The sequence below is a fragment of the Sinohyriopsis cumingii genome, unplaced genomic scaffold (assembly GCF_028554795.1).
Source record: "Sinohyriopsis cumingii isolate HCF-2022 unplaced genomic scaffold, ASM2855479v2 utg000624l, whole genome shotgun sequence".
In the NCBI taxonomy this organism is placed as follows: domain Eukaryota; kingdom Metazoa; phylum Mollusca; class Bivalvia; order Unionida; family Unionidae; genus Sinohyriopsis; species Sinohyriopsis cumingii.
In genome coordinates, this window is record NW_028315919.1 from 1,117,457 (window position 1) to 1,133,184 (window position 15,728).

Below are 15,728 nucleotides of genomic sequence, written 5' to 3' on the forward strand. Positions count from 1 at the left end.
TAGATAAACAATCAAATCCAGCCAGAATATTTTCCCGAGGGAGACATAAAAATACAGACGTGATCTATGTTACTCAACGATATACACAAATACCAAAAGTGATCAGAGACAACTGCAACATTTTAGTTGTGTTTAATGGCGTAGACACACACACGTTGCGAAATATTCATCAAACCTGGTGTGGTGGTGACATGGATATAATTAAATTCAAAAATTTCTTCTCACGAGCGCAAGCTACCCCGCATGGATTTATAACAATAAATTTACATGATCCAAGAACAAGATATCGTGTGGGTATTGATGAAATATTTGGGTAACAGGGGGAGCAGCAGAGAGGGTACCTACCAACGTTGGTCGTCAAAAAAATAAACAAGAAATAAATAAACACGTAGAGTACTTTATTTTTTCAGCTACTATTTCGAACTGAGGTTTTATTAGCACAATCGGTCATTGCAAAAATAAACATCTCAAGGAAAGTTCATTTGTAAAATCTGGACCTTTCTACGAGATGATTTATTTGTTTGTTTTATTTGTTTTGTCGGAATTCTATGGTCTGTTCACCCTCTCTGCTGCTGGTGTTTATTCATTGCACCTTAAAGCAATATTGAACATGGACTATCGTTGACCTTAAGATTATAACGCTATTATGTGTGTATTGTCGTTTAAAGGGGAAATACTCTTGATAATTTGCATTAATATTTAGTCGAATCCAAATTCCATCACCGTAATAGTGATACATTTGTAACTAAACACTAGTGCAAGCGCCGACAGCCAAACAAAATATTTATAACAACGTTAGTTCGACGTACAGTTTGACCCTTCCTCCCGCCTCTCTATAATTATCCAGTGCCATAAGTCAGACCTCGATAGCTTAAATGAATGCCAAACTACTCAGAATTACGCAAGTTGTAACTACGAGAACACTTGAACTGGAAATGATTCTCGAATAAAAATAGATGTTGAAATACGTGGGGTTTTCCGATCTCAATACCTGTAAATAGCATCGCAGCTCACCTCGTCACTATGTAAATGGGTATGGGGAGAAAAGCTGTCCGTCTACAAATAAAAGTGCAGAATCTTGTACGATAAACAAAGCGATATCTTTAATAGCCTTTCTTCCTCATTAACATTCAACTAAGTTAATGCATTGATTACTCTAGTTGGTGTCACATTAAAAATATTATCTCTGTATAAACATAAAAATCGAGAAATAAATAAGGAAAGAAAAAAACAAATTAAACACGTTAAAAAAACTTACGTGTAGAAGTCTTAGTATTAATAATGACACTGAGATGATTGATGTTTGACGATTCAACACGCCAAACTGACTGTTGATAAGTGTTTGACGATACTTCTTGTTAAGATCGTATAGTGAAGATGCAAATGGCGTAAGGGTAAGGAGAGATTTTATATATACTTTTGTAATGTTTCTTGATACGGACCCTGTATCTGTTTCCTCTAACCACTCCCGCTAAGTGTTCGATATTTACAGTTATGTAACGTACGTTTATGGGGTGGTAGGTCTGAGAACATCCGCTTTTGCTGTTGTTGTTGTTGTTGTAGGGTTAACGCCATTTTTCAGCACACGATAGGCTATACATGGCGGCCAGTATTAATGGTGGAGGAAGAACCCGGGAAAACCCCGGAAAGAACCACCGACCCACGAGAAACTACTGGCAAGCTTTCTCACATACCCACATTGGCCGAATCAGAGACTTGAACCCACGCAGACAGAGGTGAGATGGCAATGATCCGTAACGGAGAGCGCTTTAGACCACTCGGCCACCCTAGGCCCCTCATCCGCTTTTAAAAAGTTAAACCGCGCAGTGATTTTTCAAATTTTTATAATAGCAGACTTTCAAGTGTTTGCCCAGTTTTTAGAGAACGTAATTTCATTGCGACAGCACTGGAAATACCGGTACGGGCGCGGACAGAAGTTCATTGAGCTTGTAGGTCAAGTAGGTCAGATGTAATTGTATTATTTGGCAGCCAATCAGAAACGTCTGGACGATCTCAAAGATCAAGGCTACACTGTAACCGATGGAGAACGACGTTGAATCTAATTCTCACGCATTTTGCTGACGATTGAACATTTTTCAGTTACATGCAGTAATTAATTTACAGTAGCTGATAATCAAGTTAGTATGCGGCGCATAACACAACGAAAGTCAGCAGCTCTCAATAGGTTTTTCACATCTTATTTTATTGGCATGATAGCAAAATAAAAATTGTCAGCCAGCCATTTTGAAACAAAGTTAGATCCACCCACCCACGTTTGGCCGCTGGTCGACCTTTAATTACTGATAGTATTCGATCGCTTCATCGTCTTTTTCATATCGTTGATTTATTGCTTGAGATTCGGGTCAGACGCCCGTGTGTGTGTGTGTGTGTGAGAGAGAGAGAGAGAGAGAGAGAGAGAGAAAGAGAGAGAACTAAAGTAGTTATGAAGAGAAACGGTCTTTTGGGAGTTGCTTGAGAATAATGTTTCAGGAGGTGTGTTTATAATTGCATAATTTTAATACACGTGTTTATCAAAACAAACCCGGTATGATTGCAAACCAAATTTAATAAAAGTTCTTAGCATATAAATCCGTCCTCGTGTATAAATATGAAAAGTTTAGTCTTATCAATACAACATAACTTTCTATTTCCAAAGTCTATCATGATTTTTTAGTACCCCTCCCCATTTCTCTTCAAGATGATCATTTTTCAGAGCAAATATTTAATGAAATCATGGCCTGTCATCGTGGCCGCACATCATTGTGTATATACCAGTCTAAAGATGATGACAAGATGCCACTGCAACACACTATGGCACCATCTCGAGCTGTATACTGGATAAAGCTTCCATTATTCCGCAGAACAGTCATACTCACATATTTGAGGTACATCGAACCTCTCAAAAATCCATTTGATCATCTTTTCTGATTTCCACTCCACTCTTAAAATTCTTGCAAAGCCTTAAATGGTACAATCTGTTAATACCCAAAATCCTGCTGAAACTCCTAATACTAATAAATTGCTTATATATATATATATATATATATATATATATATATATATATATATATATATATATATATATATATATATATATATATATATATATAAAGGTATCCTGTTCTGTTGGCAGCCAGGTTCTATTGGAATAAATGGTAATGAGAGAGCGGATAAAGCGGATATTGCTGTACTCCAGTCACGGTGACTTTAGATATTGTATAATCGGCACCATGTATGTTCTTTGAAAAATAATTGAATATAAAACTTGAAAAAACATAGTTCGAAATATTAAATCCATAGTGAAGAGCGGTGTCTATCCCCTTACGGAACGAACCATGGAGGTCAGATGGAAATGTGCTGGTCACGTCTGGAGCACATATATCTGACACGTGCACACCTCCTGAAGGGTTGACCTAGACCAGACTGCATATCCCGTCATTGTCCACTGAGAATGGAACACAACTGTGCCGAGTGTATCGACTTTCATCCTGTTCAACAGATGTATTGTGAGGTCTATGAAGCGCCGTAGCGGACAAGAGCTGGTCCAGTGAGAAAGTTGCGGTTGAAATTTCGATGTCGTATGTTGAGAAATCCAAAATCACGTGTTGGATTAAGTTGCATGTCCTTAAAGTTCAATTTTCTAGAACGAGATTTTAGATCTTATATGTTGAATTATACAGTCGTGGCTTAAAGTTCTATTTCCGTTATCGACGTTTCACAGTGTATATTTGAATTACACAGCGGTGGTTAAAATTTCATTATCATACGTCGAGAATCCGAAATGTACATGATGAATGTAGCTGTGTGTGATGAAAGGTCCATTTCATATGGCGAGTATTTAGGTTTAATATGTTGAATTTCACAACAACGAGAAGCAGCTTCCTTGTTTAAAAATAACGCAGTCAGTTCACTAGAGCGACCTCTAGCGAAGAAATTCATAATAATTCTCGAGATGTGAATGGTAACTTTCAAACTGTAAAATGCATGAAATATAATGGCGCCCATAATTGAATACAAGAATGATGTATCTTAATAATCGATATTATTTGGAACTGTTAAAGTGGACATTGCGTAATGTTACTTTTAACACCAACACATCATTTCACCATATAAAATTAGCAATTCTGACAAACACAATATGTCCAACCACCGCTCTATAATTCAACAGATACAATCAAAAATTCAACATACGAAATGGAACTTTCAGCACAATCAATGCGATTCAACATGTTAAATTGAAACTCTCGAACATGACATTAAAATTTCAATAACAACCGTGTATTTCAGAAGATACACTCTAAAAATTCCACATTGGACATCGAATTTTCAGCCAGCGCTGTGTAATTCAACAGATGAAATCTAAATACTCAACATATGAAATGGAACTTGCAACAAGTCTTTGAACCAATACGTAAATTAGGAATTTTTTTGACATATGACATTGAAATTTCAACCACCGCCGTGTAATTCAAACGACACAGTCTTAAACATCGGCATTGAAAATATAACTTTCAACCACTACTGTTTAATTCGACAGATACGATCTAAAATCTCGACCTAAAAAATGGAACTTTAAGGTCAAACATGTTTGATACAATACATGAAAATGGAATTCTGGACATATGACATTAAAATTTCAACTACAACGTTATGACTGGACAAGCTTTTGTCCGCTACGCCGCCTCATATATGTCGACTCAAAGTTTCTTGCTTTTCAGTAGTGTAGTGCTGTATAAAGAAGTGATTGGAAAATCAAGAAGTGCGGGGGACAACTACGAGCGCCAAAAAGTAAGTGAACGCCGTTTCCATGCATTCTCGTAGCACTGCACCCCTGTTGATTATGTACCGTTGGAGATCATTAGTTTCTAAAATAATCAGGCTTGTATAATAAATCTGAACTCAGTATTATAAAGACCTTTCTTTTCGTCTATTTATTTCATTTTGTATATCTTTTAAAATTGCTACCTTGTGTTTGGTTGGACTATCTTATAAAAACTTGTATTTGGAAGGATTTATCTTTCAAGATTGTGCGTTTTTCACCTTCATATTTTTCGAACATTAATTTAATCGTGACTATATAGCTAGGATTGTGCTTAAGTGCAGTTAAATAATATACATACATACTGTTCATCCGTTTGTCAATATACAAGGTGGTTTCAGCAACAGAAGTTTAGCTTCACGTGGGCTTTTTCAGTCAAACCTCACGTGGCTTGCGCACAACCAGGGAAAGAAATTAAAAAGCTTATCGTTTTTGGAATGTGTATATATATATATGTATGTGTGTGTGTGTGTGTGTGTGTGTGTGTGTGTGTGTGTGTGTGCTTACGGTCACTATAGTTGCATATGGGATTTTCCTTTATGTATGATAAATCAAGTTTTATAGGCCTCATTTTAGGTAAATGTCACTTTAATCGACAATTTTGTGGGGGGGGGGGATGATTGGCGGGGGGCTGAGTTAATTATATTTTCTGGATTATATTTTCATGAATCTTCATGAGTAGTCTAAAGTGATGCAGTTACATCTCCCAATCAATTACCAAGCCCAGATATTAAAACTCAATGTAATAGGTGCTAAAATGGTAATTGAGGGTTCCGCATGATAACTCTACTTTCGCATATTTTCCACACCCAATTTTTTATCAACTTCAAAGTCGCAATACGTTTGAGACAAAGCAGCCCCCTTCCCCTCATTGAATCTGCGATCGACAGGTAAAGGAATGGATCACTGGACGTGAAACTTGCCAAACTGTTAAAATTTACATTTGTAATAGCTGCTGTCGATCCAGGGAATCCGTAATTCTTCTGATGGCTATAAACATTACCTGTAAAAGAAAAAAAATGCACAGGGCATAATTTTAGTAACGTTACTGTAAAAAGAGAGAAAAAAAAATAATTTCTGCATATATTGCTGCATGGTTATGCAGGATAAATAAACAGAGCAGAGATTATTACAACAATTACCTCAACCAAGATGATTATGCAAAGAAAAATGAACAGATGGAATTGTAACAAATACTATGACACGACTGGATAAATATTCTGTTTATCTGAGGTTTCAGTCAACTGAATGCAGACACTTCAAACTCTAATGCATTATATAGAACGCCATCACAGTCTCATGTGGAAAAACTGCTGCATATAATAAGCAAACCGTATCACACAACGATAGGTCACCGCATGTAAATAACAATATCCCCCATAAGACCGTCGTGACATTTTGCATTCCACAGCTTTAGATCTGTATAGTACTATATTAGACCCCAAAACCGATACATGTTAAGTGTAAAAATAGATTGGTGGAAACAAGGGGGAATTTACAATGCTTTCATCTATAAATAGCATGCTGGGATTTTTGAACATGAATGACACAAAAATATTGTTTCAAAGTAATCGCGGTCGAATTTACTATATTATAACAAGTTGTAGATCTCAGTAACCCTAGCACTGGAAATAATCAGTGCTCATGCATTAAGAAAAACGGATTTCAGCGTGTAAGTAGGTTCAAATGCTTGCATAAAGTATCGCTTTGCGGATCAATTCTACATTGTTACGCTTATAGCCATCTGTTTGATAAGAGACAAAGTCTAGCGGAATTGTTCACAATACTATGTTTTTGGCTTACACGTAGACAGCATTTAATGTCATTAAGAAAGTCTGGCTACTAATTGCCTGTTCGTGGGGACACATTTTAGTTTTCCTTCTGTACTCTCTTTGGATATAATTAAAGGTTTCCATAGATCTCGCTCATAGGTAAAGGTTGTCGTCTAGGGGGGTTGACATTGAATGGGAAATAGCCAATCGACGACTTAATGAGCCAGCCGTTGCTCTTTATAACTCCGTTTTCAGCCGTAAAATAAACGGACTTAAAAATATATAGTATTTTAAAAGAGAGGAACAAGGGTAGGCACAGCCGAACTTTATTTGTTAGAATTTAAGGAAACTCGTACTTTACTATGGCGCTTGCGTGAATTCATTCGTTTACAGTCTCTCATCCATCAAGCAACTCGAACAATGATTGGCGTGGTTTGACTTATTCAATATGATTGGCTGATAGCTACTCCAATAGTTGACATCTACTCCCGCCAAATACGGAGTTAAACGCAAAGACGACATGAGTCGACACTTAATGCATAATTGTAAACTTTGAGTATTTATTCGATTGTTATTCATCTTCGATTCATTATATAGAATACCAAGGACCGTAAATTATAAATATATGGAATATTATTATTTCATTCCACGAGAATATTAGGCATACTTTATGAAAGGTAGGTTGATGAAACTGTAATTTCTTGTTTACTAATGACTCTAATTTTGAGTATACCTTTATAGCACAAATTCCTTAATTATTCTCATTTCGTTTGTAAAGTAATATTTGTTTTAAAAAAATTACGACGAACTTGGATATATTCTTTATTCACACTTTGTGATGCTTGATCAAAGTATATAATTTCTGGAGTACATTAATGCAATGAAAATTGTACTTGGACTTGCGCAGTCATTACGTGCAATTTTTAGTTCCACAGTCAATACTATCCGCACTTCAAGACCTTTAAAACTTTTACAGTTTAATTCAAGAGTTTATTCTCATAAGCATGTACATACTTACTGAATACATGCTACACATATTGCGCGTTTATCTTATGATATGCATATCACTCGGAAAAGGTAATCAACAATGGCTCGAAGTAGAGGATGGATAAATATAACAAATGCACAACAAAATTACTGCAATAATAATAATAATAATAATAATAATAATAATAATCATCTACCTCTTAGTTACAAGGTTTCTTAAACATGTGAAGCTAACGCACATATCGTTTTCTTATTACTAGGATATAACATGTTAATTGTTATATACATGTAATTTGTATTGCGTGGTTTACCTTTGTTCACGATTGAGGGTGGGAGTTGGGTTTGCCTGACTAATGTCATTTTTAGTGAACATGTTTACTTAGATCTGAGTTCAAAATATTGGTTTTCCACTTCAAAAGTTCTGGTTTAGCTGATGTGTATCATGGTTTTTTATATAATTTTTAAGTAAAAGAGCTGACCTAATAGAGCTTTTCACTGTTCTGGAAATGAATTTTGACCCTCATCCTGGTCTTTTTATTGTGTCTTAGGTTTTATATTAAGATTGTTTACATCATTATTACTCATTTCTATCTTAATATCTGTAGTGGAATCAGTCTTTCAGTTGTGTTCAGTTATAATTTGAGACGATTTATATGAAATATTCATTGAAATTACAAAATTCTCATTTACTTTACGACCAAACAACTATTTTTCTTACTATTGTGAATTCATCCAAGGACATTCTGGATTATGTCATTGTGATACATGAGTATTTTAAGGATATCAGCACATTTAAGACTATTGGCACCTTAGCACATTCAAGATTGAATTTATTCGGCAAACCACTGAAATACATTCGGAACCTCCATGACTTTTGGACTTGTAATAGAGCTTTTAGGACTATTTGATAGTTAACTCACAACACTGTAAGTCCTTTTAAATTTTCACTTTTGTATTCCAGGTAGATAAATTATTTGTTGAATTGTTCTATTTTTGTTGGTTTTCACTTTTTTCTGTTACTTAGTTTAAGACCATTAGTTGTAACATACACATATACTGTATGATTTTTGTTCCCAGAAGTATTTTGTAATTAAGTTTTCACGTAAATTAGTGTATACTGGAAACACTACAAGAAAAAATACAATGGTTGTTCCATTGCATACAGTAAATTTAATTTCTGTCGATTCTATTGCTTTAGCTCGTTTTTCTTTTATGTTCGTTTTCCTGTTGTTGATTAGCCAAAAGTATGTTTCACTATCTTATTATTCCCAAATTATCTTTTTTCAGCATTTTTAAAATTTCAGTTGCAAGTATCTGCACAGGTTATACAAATACCCTTTGATTTACGATCATATCCATTTTACATAAAAAATTATCCGCTAATTACCTTATCGCGCGTTTATTTAGGACGTTTGTTTGAAAGTCTGCCCATGGCTAGAAATATAATTTCATTCACTTCATTCTGTGTTGCAATCGGTCAATGTCGCGCAGCGACAATACCTACCGGAAGTGCTTCTAGAGCAACCTCCATACACTAAAGAGTTCGGAAAGAAAGGGTGATCGAAATGGGATATATCCCAGTTTCAATTCTTAGATTATGACAAGACACTCTGAATTTCGTCAGAGCTTAAATATATTTATGATTACACAAGAATTTCAAAGAATCTTCGAAGCAGAAGTCAATTTCGATATGTTTATATAGACAAGTTTTATGAGAAATGTTTTAATGGATTTTTTCTGTTTGACGGACAAAAACATACCTGTAACCGTTTCGTTCAAAACTTGGAATAAAACTGAAGCAATTTATAGAATCAGGAAACATCCAAACTTCAACCAAACACACATATGTTTAAATTATATTTTAGAGGTGTAACCCATTTAATAATATTATTTGATTCACCTTCCGTAAATGACTGGTAATATGGTGTGCTCAGTATAATATTTTCATAACTTTACCTTCTAAAAAGAAATATTGTAACGTGCCAAGGGTCAAGGTCAAATAAAATGGACTAGATGGACAGCTCACGCCTTTTTCAGTGTCAAGAAATCTGTGTTCACTACAAAAGTTCTTATATAGGTCATAAAAGCACAAAACATAACAAATATAAATAGTCAACACATTTTATTATATGTCTTCTAGGGTTGAATGTGTTTTCTCACAAAATCTAGTGCTCAGAATAGTGAATTATATGAGTTGCCAATTTCCAGAACAGATGTTTCATAAAGCATGTTGAAATGACAACAATAATTTCAGTGTTACATTGCATGTGAAAATCAGCATAAATGTTCCATTTGTCCTAATTCACATCATCTCTAACTCAGATAATCCCAATTCCCAAACGAATCTTATACAGAAAAAGAAGCTAATTATCTCAAAGTTTGTTCATATAACGTACCGAAGTGGTAATGATTTTGTGCACCCAATCAAGGTTCGGAACCAGACCCGGGTTTGTGTTTTAGAGTGCAATGGTAAATATGTTAGAGGCACAGTCTGGAACCGGATGTTAATAGTGTGTCGCGTTTGTTGGCTGAGACACAGTGTGTCGTTTTGAGCGACACAATCTGAAACCGGATGTCGATAGTGTGTCGCTTGAGTTGAATGCAACAATGTGTGTCGTTTTGAGCGACACAGTGTGTCGTTGTGTCGGGTATATTATTTCGACAACTAAATGACACAACCACTACAAAATGGATGGAAATTTGTGATTTCAAAAAGTTACATGAGATTGAATAGGGAATGCGATAATGCTAATCGGAATATTAAATTTCCAATGGCTAGCAGACGGCTGTGTTCATGACGACACAGTGACAATGTCGTCAGCTAAATCCCTCTGTGGGAGTTTTTATCTGATATAACGAGGAAATAAACGTTGAAACAATTTCAGAGAAACTTTATAGTAGTCATTATGAGTACTAAATTTAATGTGTCGGTAGTAACTAGTCTACCTTGCTTTTAAGGCTTGAAATTATCAGTTGAGACTTTTTGCATGGTCTTGAAACCTTTACAGGAATCCAGTAGAACCACAACTGCCAAAACGGCGGATCTCACCCCTATTTATAGGCTTTGGGGATACACTCGGGAAATTCATGACAAAGTTTTCACGAATATGACTAAATATGGAAGAAATCGGAAAGATTAACCTGAGCGCCTCCTAGTGGAAAGCCGAGCGCCCAATACACACAGTAGTAAAAAGGGCGCCCGATTTCAAACGACAAAAATAGCAATTATTTCACAATAAATTATACAAAGATTCAGCATTGATGATGAACGGTTTCATCACACTGGTGACGAAAAATTATGAACTTACATGAGTCTTACCTTAATCCTGGAGAAAAATGGATACAATTGCCTATTTCTCTCGTAAAATAGAAGGTAAGTGATAAAAGTTTACAATCCTGTCATGTACACATTGAGCTTCAAAAATCTTTACCCTGATGATAAATATTTAAACAAATCATTGTTATATGATTTACGTGTTGTATCAAATCACCTTTTCTTTGTCCAAGCGTCATATTACAAAAACTGATACTACAGTTACTATTATTTGCATTGGAAACAGAGGTACGACTTTCTAACATGAAGGGAATGTAAACAATATATGGAGATTATTATCTCCAACATTAATGATATGTGCAAATGCACTTTATAAAAATACAAGTTGACAGGTAGTCAGGATTGTCTCAATATATCTAAACTAACCGTAGCTATTTACGTTGAATTTTTCCAAGTTCACCATTCACAGCGACATTAGAACTAAATCGTTTTACGTGTAGTAAATATTTGTAAAACGTTCCTTGTACACGTTGGACAACATCAGCCTAGAGAAAACCCAGTACCTCTGCCGCGTAATGCAAAACTGAAAAAGAATACACAAAAAGTTCAAAATATTAATTATAATTTAAGTAAAGAAAACTTAAATTCACAAATAATCAAATCATTGCTTTTAAAGACTTGTAGAGCATTACATAACATTATATCTGTCGAGAAAACACAACCAAATAAGTTAAAACTTTCAACCATTTGTGTATTCCATACCTGGTCTTATTTCAATGAACTGCCTTTATAAGAACCATAACGTTCGTTTTATCAGGATTACTATTCGATTCCATTTACTGCACGAATGGTTGAAATTTTCAATGAGTTGACGTAACCCTAGATGTTTCCTGAAAATAAAACTACATGTACATCGTCAGCAAACAGTAAAGAAAATTAAGCCATCTCGTGTAACTTATACAAAAATCTCATGTAGCTTATAACGATAATGCCCGATTTCCAATAAATAACGAAATTAGTATTGATGACACAAACGTCACCTTGCATCAAACCTGCTCATATTCAAAAGGGTACTTTGAGTCTCCCCACTATGAAACACATATTTTAATTACACTGTGCATATAATGAAGAACATTTAACATTTGTGCATCTACACCTTACCTACAATCTATGTATGTACATGGTATGCAATATATTTTAAAATCAACATAAACTACCTAGAACCCTTTACCTTAACTTAAATATGTATTAATTAAAAATGTAAGACAAGAGTAGCGTCAGTGTACCCTGTCTTTTCTTGAATCCAAGTTATGCATTCGACAGTTTGTCATTATTCTTCATTTAACAGCGTCCATTTAAAATGCTGGTAAATAATTCTTTGAAACAACTTAGCTGAATAATACATCTACCATAGTATAAGGACCATCAGATTTAAACATAACTACAGTTACGCCCACCCCGCCCCACCCCCATTGCGTAAGAAAATGTGACCGTTGTTACCTTCAATTAAAAGTGCTTATTAAACAGCTTCTTAACAGTATATGTTCAATAGAATTTTATTTAATTTGACAGGAAGCATTCTGACATAAAGAACTCAATTATTTATAAATTAAACTGATCCACTACCCAATTCCAATAGACTTCTTAATGTTACTATTGATATCTAAGATTACATAAAATGTCTTTTATTGAGTCATTGTATTTCTTCAAGTCCACAAACTTCGCTTCTGCTTAGAAGATCTGCATTTACCTATCTATTCGGAATTAGGTTGTACAAAGCCGATAATTCAGAAAATCATTTTATCAGAGAGGGGAAAAAATACGAAAAAAAACCCACTTAACCTACATGTCGGGTAGTTTTGAATCTGAAAGCACGAACTTACACTCTGAAATCCGTGCGCACATAGTGCATGTTGTTCAATCGCAGCGAGTTGTTTCAAAATACGATTATTTAGAGACCATCGCACTTAGGCTATCTATATGCAATTTTTGCACTGTAACGTATCTTAATTATCTCACTTGGCCTCTTCGTGTCTTATACTTGCCCGTGCTACGTCAGCAGACATTATTGCACCGTGCATGAAGCAAAGTAAAAGGTTTCGCTTTCTATGTTTACGTACATATTCTGCAAGCTAGGATATACATCTGAAGAATTGAGCATGTCTATATATAGGTTCCTATACATAATTTTGTAAAATAATATTTACTGAAGTCGATCGCTGATATGTTCAGAAGACTGAATTTTGGTGACGAGGAATACAGAAAAACTGTCTACAGCCAGCGAAATATTAAGTTGACAATCAGAATTCGACTGGGACTATTCAGTCATTTTGGGGTTTGTTCTATCTATGAATATGATAAGACTACATTCATATCGTTCCTTTTGTATTTTGCCTATGGCTGGATACGACCACCAACTGATATCACATCTGGAAACTTTCTATCAATTAATAATATCCAACCAACTAAATTTTCAGCCACTGAATATAGAAATGTAATGAATCAGCACTTCAATAGTGTGTTAAGGCTTGCTAACCTCGGGCACTTGCAAAAGCTCAGTACATAGAGGGAAAGGGTGAAAGACAGACACTTGTCTTGTAGATGTACGATTCTTTCATAGAAAAAGGCTTAAATATAAACAGCTTACATATTCATGAAATTTTAAAGCACATAAAATCAGAGAGAATCGATACTGAATCCGCAGCATGTTCTGCCAGTAGGAACACAAGGCGAAACTAAATAAGCAGCAACAACACAATCCCCAATTATTATTACGAAATGTAAATCCAACGCTGATACTCAGACCAAACATACTAATATATACAACAACAAGGGGCACAATATACCTTCCAGATTTAATATAGCTAGTAAACAAAGAACCATAGCGATAAAAGACCAGTCGCAAACATCAAGATCCAAGGCAATGGAAGTCGAGTCGAAGCAGAACAGCAAACTCTAGCAAAACAGCAAAACGCTACAACAGCACGAAGAAAGAAAGAGTGTAACACAGAATGAAGAAGGAGTAAAGAAGAAAACGGACATCGACTTTCAAATTGCCAGTTTATATGAGGTTCTTCCTTTGGCTATTGAAGACCTCTTTCGATAAAAGCTCTATCCCCACAACCCTAACTCGATCCTTTGTATACCAAAATCAAAAGTGAAAACCGAAAGTAAACACAGCGTGACCCAAACATGTATAGGATGCCTGATACCCAGCTGATTGACAACATTTCGGAACATCAAAAGTACACCATGTACACCAAATTTCAACTTTAATTAAAAATAGTAATGAAATTACACAACTCAAAGGATTAGGAAAATTACACGAGTGGCTTACATACCATTGGAATAGATTTCTGTCTACTAGTACAACTTGATTTGATCTTACGCGCTTTGCCGTTTCTGGGCCCACAGCTCTCCTGTGGCGTTTCGCGTCCTGCGGGTCCCTTGCCTCCTTACCTCGGCCGGACATCTTCACGAATTAAAAAGTGCTACATTCGCACATAAATGCGGGATTGTAGTGGCTCCTTTTCTACAGTCCCGATCAATTGAAAATCTCGACCTTCGAGACTTAACCAGTCGCGAAAGCAATAGTTGCGTTGGCGACTTAAATCCTTTAATAGATATATAGATAGATAGGAATCTTTCTTCTGAGTCCTCTCCACGCTCATAGTATCTGAATTAGGCAGAAAAGCCCAATATAAATGAACATAACGTCACTCGGGGTATTATCGGTCAACGGGTATTATCGGACAAACCAATAAAAATAATTAAAACTATTTACCGCAAAGTAGAAACCTATAAATATATGATCATACGTAACATCCGACCACCATTTTGAAATACGACGATCATCCGATCAAGGAAAAGGTGCATATTTTAGTTTATACTATAACGAGTGATTCCTGCAGCACTTCCGGTATGCAAATAGTTAATTCCAAAACCGCATTATTGCATTCCCAGATAAATAAAATAAGTATGACACTGTTTATGAATCCGAAATGGCATTGACAAATTCTTGTTCTATTTTGACTGAATGTTAAAACTGTGGCCTGCATTGAACTTAGTTTGATTGGTTGATAAATATTTAGGGGTACACTCAAGGGGTATTATCGGACTGCTGAAATACATGTAGCAGGTTATTATGTACAAAAGATTGGTTAATGTTTCAAATAAATTAAGGATGTAATGAAGGTAATTAATTATAAAATATAGATGGGTAAGATCGGATAATTTGCACGCTTTAAACTTTCATGTGTTTAATATCTCTTCACAGTTAGCACATTTTTGCTTTTAAAAATTCTGTTAAGCCCTGGAAGAAGATAGAAGAGGTATATTTTGGTTAAACCTTTAGAATATTTATTAATCTAAGTGGAATAAATATAATCAATTTAAAATATATCTTAGCTGGAAAATCCACAGGATTGAACAAGGTTTGTTATGAGAGAGAGAGAGAGAGAGAGAGAGAGAGAGAGATGACCAATTACAAATTTTGTCACGATGAAAACCAATTATACGAGAATCAGCTTTATACATCTTGTTACAGAAGGTGCACCTATTCCCTATTCATCCATCGTTTAGGAACATGGCCGCGAAGATCGTATATACCTCTTGCTTTCAACTGGTATTCCATAGTTCTATTGACGCATGTGTTCCTCGTAGTAATATCAGTTCAAACATTTCTACTTCATATTGATTATAATTGAATGGCAGCACCGCACCTTTCGAAAATAATCAGAAGAGTTCAAAATAACATTTTTAAGCAACAAATAAAGAACCTGGGTTTTCCACTATAGCTGTAGCTATAAATAGAACCTTCAATCTAGATCTAACAACGGCCTTCAACTACATGAACATGCTATTGTTGCTTGTTTTG

The 15,728-nt window shown here is 35.3% G+C and overlaps 1 protein-coding gene and 1 long non-coding RNA gene across 5 annotated transcripts in view; one reads left to right on the plus strand and one right to left on the minus strand.

The window, feature by feature from the left end:
* Positions 1-5,686: 5,686 nt before the first annotated feature.
* On the minus strand, positions 5,687-15,582 carry LOC149773581 (uncharacterized). 4 transcript variants are annotated; one of them, XR_016417346.1, is made up of 3 exons: positions 11,615-12,300; positions 11,279-11,435; positions 5,687-5,822 (listed from the first exon to the last, which is right to left on the minus strand). It is a non-coding gene; the product is annotated as an uncharacterized LOC149773581 (long non-coding RNA). The 4 variants fall into 4 exon arrangements; XR_016417348.1 differs by lacking the exon at positions 5,687-5,822 and adding an exon at positions 15,461-15,582 and having other exon boundaries at positions 9,686-11,435; positions 11,615-11,742; XR_016417347.1 differs by lacking the exon at positions 5,687-5,822 and adding an exon at positions 15,340-15,471 and having other exon boundaries at positions 9,686-11,435; positions 11,615-11,742.
* LOC149773582 (baculoviral IAP repeat-containing protein 7-like) overlaps positions 5,818-15,728 on the plus strand; it is a 29,625-nt gene continuing 19,714 nt past the window's right edge. The window contains exon 1 of the mRNA XM_089946278.1: positions 5,818-7,268. The gene's annotated coding sequence lies outside the window, so the exon portion shown is untranslated. The remainder of the gene's footprint in view (positions 7,269-15,728) is intronic.